The 6175-nt window shown below is 33.1% G+C and overlaps 1 protein-coding gene across 2 annotated transcripts in view; it reads left to right on the top strand.

Moving 5' to 3' along the window:
* The window catches only part of LOC106466273 (histidine decarboxylase-like), a 43971-nt gene that overhangs the window by 460 nt on the left and 37336 nt on the right, over nt 1-6175 (top strand). The gene's annotated exons all lie outside the window — the stretch shown is intronic.

Below are 6175 nucleotides of genomic sequence, written 5' to 3'. Positions count from 1 at the left end.
CGTCCTTCCGTCCCTACCACGTAAACTAAATACGTCGTACGGTAACGTAACGTTAACGTAACTAATTAACGTTTAACGTTAATTAACGTAGTTACGTATCTCCTCTCTCTCTCTCTCTCTATATATATATATATATACATATGATAATGCTAAAATGCTAAATTTTTCCCAGAGTACAAAATGATACACAGTATTCAGGTCTCTCTAAGATAGAACAAACCCGATTTTTCTTATAATTCAAACAAAGAAACAGGCAGTTTCCCATTTGCATATTTTTTAATCAAACAAGAGTCAAGCTCAATATATATATATCTTACTTTAATGGTCAAATAAGAATAAATAATTATAGCATCTAAATATACTCTTGTAGTTTGGCCTTGATATGTATTGAGAAGACGGAAATCACAGCGGATGCATATTTTAAACTGATATTGTCACAACTTCATATGTCAGTTAATATTACAATCGTTGCTGGTATTGAGTTGTTGTGCATCTTGTATTATAAGCCTCAATGAATGAAATAGTTGTTTCTATATATTTATATAGCGATGAAACGTTCAAATCTAGACAAATAAAAGCAAGCACTAGTAATTCTAAGTGACATATTTTTTGTTGTAATTGAATTAAAATAGAATATAACAAAATACTGAATAACTACAAAATAAAATCAAATATTCTACCTTACTGAATGTTCCTGTCTATTATAACTTGATTAAAAGGGTTTCTGACGTTATGTCAAACATCCAGAATGCAGGAAACTACCTCGTAGAGCGTTATACATTAAACTCGTTAGACATAATTGACCTCCCTCCGGGGACTCACTGATAAACTTGAAGAGTTGCAAAGATAAAATTTGGGAATCGATACCTGTGGTGGACACAACGTTATGCAACTTTGGGCTTAAAAACAAGTTAACTTAGCTGAAATGTTTGAAATACAGAAGATTTTTTTATGGTCGGTAATAGTATTTTAAAGAAATTAGCCTTATATGTGTTAAGCAGCTGAAACCCGTATAAACTAATATGCTTTAAAAGATCAAATCAGCTTAAATATATATATATTATGAATTCAAACAGCCCCAAAATTCAAGGTTACTGCAATCATTTGGATTTTTAGGGCATTCTAATGGTGACGGAATTAGGAAAATAAAAGGTCAGACAAAATGTCTTTATGCTAAAAAGCATATAGTCCTGCGAGGTTGCTATGGTACGCCGCTCTCATACTTTAAATGCGGGTTATTTTCCATGTTTCTTTTTAATGCGTTCAGATCTGGACTGGTGAGATTGTAATCATATCTTTAATACTGAACGTTATATATAAAATGAAGTTTTATCATTAGCTGAACGCTCTCTGACCTTGTATATGCTGCTGCTTTACAATAACATACCTACAGCAATGATTGTCTGAATTTTCAGTTAATTATTAATCACGGTCGCCACATTTTGGTAATTAGCTGTTGTGTCGGAGAGGATGTAAGGGATATGGTAGCGAACCCTCACGTATAAAGTTAGCACTACATCATTACAAAACGTCAAGTGACTCAATAATTAATGCAAAGTTGTTTTTGTGAATCAGAAATAAGCGTAGCTAGCAGTATTTCGTATATTATTGCTGGTTTTATGCAATGCAGTTTTGATAGATCGTAGAAAAGTTCGTTTTCATCTGAATTTGTTGCTGCTTATATCCTCTGGTGGTACGGGAGGTAACAATAAATATATACTAAAAATACGTACCACTTACTATGCTTGGAATTAAATGCTTTTAATTTAAAATGTTATTTATTTTCCGTACTCTAAATTAGAAGTTAAAGGTAGGATACTGTTTTTAACAAAAATAACTGTCATCATCTCATTCATCTAACGAGCTTCCCTTCACTACAGTACATATATCTAAGTGTGTAACCACAGTTGTTTACCTATTTTCTATTGTGTAAAGCACGTGATAAATATAAACATATTTACTTTCACTGTACTGCTCTGTTCGTTATTGGAGAGAAGGATTAAAATTTAATTTAAGGAAAATTCATTCAGCGCCATCTTTACGTTAAGAAGAACATTTAAAATGGGAAGATTCAAAATAATAATAATAGCAAACTATATCTGTCGAATTTGAAATATATTTTCAGGATATATTAAGGTATAAAACGATTTGTAATTTTCTATACTGCTGAATGACAATTAAGTACAATGTATTTTAAAAGGTTGATTACAAATAGCATTATCCAGTATTCCATGCTCTAGAATACATAGTGTTCTTTGTAAGCTTACATGACGCGGCGTTCATAATCTTACACCATGCTGTATAAATCACTATGAAATCTGTATATATATATATATAAAGTTGTATTAAAATAGCTTTCTGAAGTATATGCAGGTTCTATAAATGGATATTGTTGTGTTGTTGAAATTGTAACGTTATTTTTCGACCACATTTGCTAATCTTGAGAATAAAAAAAAAATTGCTACCGATTCTAGCATAAATTGAAGTGTTTATTATTATTATCACCATAAATAACTATAAAACACAAAAAAGCAGGTTAAATCAACTCAAAATGAATGAAAAGAAATGTGTTTTCCATTCAATGACGTCTCTGCAGGCAGAGCGCATGATCTGAACTCGTATTCTAAAGAAGACGCGCCATTAATTGTGGTCTGATCATTGTTGAGATTTAACAAGATTCTAGTTATAACCAACTACTAACATTGTTGCTGTTGTTTCCTTAGTATAAGGCTACACATCGGGCTACCTGAATGCTGTCTACCGCAAGGAGTTGAACCCTGGGTGTTAGCGTTATTAGTCCGTAAACTTGACTCTAACATACCCCGACTTTCAGAAAACTAACCTTCTCGCTTTATCTGTAAGATGCAACGCTGGAACAATATGACGTATTCTGTATTATAATAACTTTTGATACAATCTCACTATTACAGGACTGAAGTAGAACGATAAAGATCACACACTAATTTAAAGGTGGAAAGTACAATATGAGACCAACTCACAACACAATTAACAATTCGGAGATGGGATTACACACGTGCATAAAGTTGTTGAAACGTTGCCGTAGTGATTATATTTCAGTTTACCTCCAGGTTTAATAACAGTGAGTTAAAGTAATATAAGAAGTGCTAGAATGTATTATATCATTTTCACAACAGTTAAGAAGTAACTTACCTCCACCAACGATGATTTTAATCAATGCAAACTAAAAAAGAAAATGGCGAAAACGAAAAATTATAAGTATAAGTTAACGAAACAGAAACAAAAAAAAACCATTTAAAAACCTGTGATATTGATAAACTATGCTTCCTGTTCAGCAGACATTTTTTAAAATGTTATCTCTTTCACTAACGCGAAACTAATCAGCAAATCATACTGTGCTGTAGGCGTGTGCTACAAAGGTGTAAATAACAACAACCCAATGTACTTCGGGTTTCCGTAACAGAGCGAATAAAAGAGAAGTACGTTCAATACGGATTAGCCGTCAACATCTCCAACGGTGTATATTAGTTCACTTAAAATAATAGGATTGTTTATTTAGTTACTTATTAGCTCCTTTCACACCCGGTGTTTATCGAGTCTAAAAAGAAATATAAATCGACAAAAATACTTAATGTTTCATGCTCTGAAAGCGTGAGTTTGCCATCGCAATATTCTAAAACTAGGCAACGGCTTTATTCTCTGGTACGTTTTCATAGGTATATGGTCAAAAGCAAAATTAGTTTGTTCCAAATTAATCTTTATTCATTGTCAAAAATGTTTCACAAAGGTGCCGAAACGACGCTCCAACTACCAAAATAAGAACGAAGGGTTCTGACTCGATTGCTGAATACAAGACAATTTACAGAAAGAGCGGAACAAAATCAATAACGGTCATTGGTGAATTAATCAGCTCCAACAAAAATTCGACAGTTTTGGTCAAGTGATAAAGAATGGACAGTTGTAAAACTGCGTATGATTACGAAAGGGAAATCGTTAATACATCTTGTATTTTCTGTGAGTGAGAACCACAAACAGATGAAGTTCCAAATATGTAGGACAAATAATGTTTTTTTTGGTAGTTTTTTTTTTTTACTTGTTGGTCAACCCCTTGGCTGTAGAAAAACACGATACTGAATGCTAAGTACTTTATATGTAATCTAAAGATGTAGACAAAACGATAAAGCAAGAAAAACCTTTTTCATCCCATTATCAACTTCTAATCTTCTATCACACTTAATGGCCGTGAAATCTGTCACATGTTATCATTTTTGGTCACTGTACACTGACTAATTTGAATTTCTGGATTGCTTATAAACTACAGTTGAATTCATTGCTTGCTTGGTATCATCATATCGCAGACCTTATATACTGTGGTACTGAGGGAAATGTCATCCGTAAATAGGGACTTACAGTTTTAACTTTTTATCTGTCGGCATGGCCTAGAAAACCTTATTTACTCTGGTACTGAGTAAGTAAGAAAATTAAAAGCTAGTTTGTCCGACATTGAAAATGTAATTAATTGCACATTTTTTCTGTTCTATGAGAAAGATATTATATTATCAGCTTCCAGAGTGTAAATCGGCTTTGAGATTACAAATCAGTTACACCGTTGTCAATTTATAGCAATGTTAACATTGCTTGTATAAGTATAAATGTAAAAAATATTATTTTGACTATCATCATTTTTTATCTATTTATACATGTGTTTTAGCTGAAAGTGTGTTAGAGGTTATGGGAATATAAAACGTGAAAACGAAAACAGGAGCAATATAGAAACCCCAAGGGTCATTATCGTGTAAGTGTAAGCTACCAAGGACCATTATCGTGTAAGTGTAAGCTACCAAGGTCATTATTGTGTAAATGTAAGCTACCAAGGTCATTATCGTGTAAGTGTAAGCTACCAAGGTCATTATCGTGTAAGTTTAAGCTACCAAGGTCATTATTGTGTAAGTGTAAGCTACCAAGGACCATTATCGTGTAAGTGTAAGCTACCAGGGTCATTATCGTGTAAGTGTAAGCTACCAAGGTCTTTATCGTGTAAGTGCAAGCTACCAGTTTTCTAAGGGTTACTTACATAAGGTAAGGTGATTAACTTAAATGACATTTTGAACTTTGAAGAAACAGACAAGTTTGCACTTTGGTGGAGTAGGCATTCACAACGTCGACCCCAGTAGTCAATAAAGACTTCATACATCATGGTGCTAAAGTCGTAATTCTTATGTTTTGCTTACAGTAGCATACGTATTTATGTTTTGAAGTCAACATATAATGTCTTGTTGTAATCAAATGTACTCTAATATACATTTGCATTTCTACCTAGCGCTTTTGAATCATGGATATTGGTTGGAAAAAGTGATGACCACCTTGCATCTTGCTAGACGTCCTATGTTTGGAAAGTGATATCTGCATGACAAAAAGACGCTTCCAGACTTTTGTAATTGTAGCATTCATATCTTATATCGATTTACAATCGGCTTAAATGTCATATTTGTGATTTATTTTTGGTGCAAAGCTATACAATGGGCTATCTGCGCTCTGTCCACCGCGTAGAATCAAACTCCGGATTTTAGTGTTGAAATTTCAGTAGCTTACCGCTGACTCACAAGAAAACATACATCATACATGCCAGGCTCAAATAAAATAGCGCAATAAATTAGTTTTCAAAAGTCGGTTAAAACATATAAAAATGCTTTTTCTCACGAATAGGATGCTAAAAATGACAATTTTCAAAAGTGGGAGGTGAGTTTTAAAACTTAGTAAATGCAGTGGGTGATATATAAACCCTTTAATTCGTTCATTTTATCAGTCAAAAATTGAAACAAAATATGAAATGAAATTAAACTGTATAGATACATTTTCTAATCTGAACCATTATTTGACAAAAATCTGTGTGTTTCCGCTTATAAGTGGTGAACAACTGGACTGAATGTCAATAAACCCTTAAGGACTTCCTCTTGGAACTGACCCACTGTAGGTCACTCTCAGGGTGCCCCAGTGTCTTCCTCGTGCGTTAAAAAGGTAGGATAGCTAGTTTCTAAATAATCTAAGAAATAAAATGTTTACGAAATATTTGTTTATGGGTCCTATAGAGTACGGAGCATCATAATCATTTTACAAGTTTGTTTTATGACACTACATATTACTAATTGGACCTGTACATTTTACAAGTTTGTTTTATGACACTACATATTACTAA

Source organism: Limulus polyphemus, unplaced genomic scaffold (genome assembly GCF_000517525.1).
Source record: "Limulus polyphemus unplaced genomic scaffold, Limulus_polyphemus-2.1.2 Scaffold2210, whole genome shotgun sequence".
NCBI lineage: Eukaryota > Metazoa > Arthropoda > Merostomata > Xiphosura > Limulidae > Limulus > Limulus polyphemus.
This window is presented reverse-complemented; position numbering and strand designations above follow the sequence as displayed.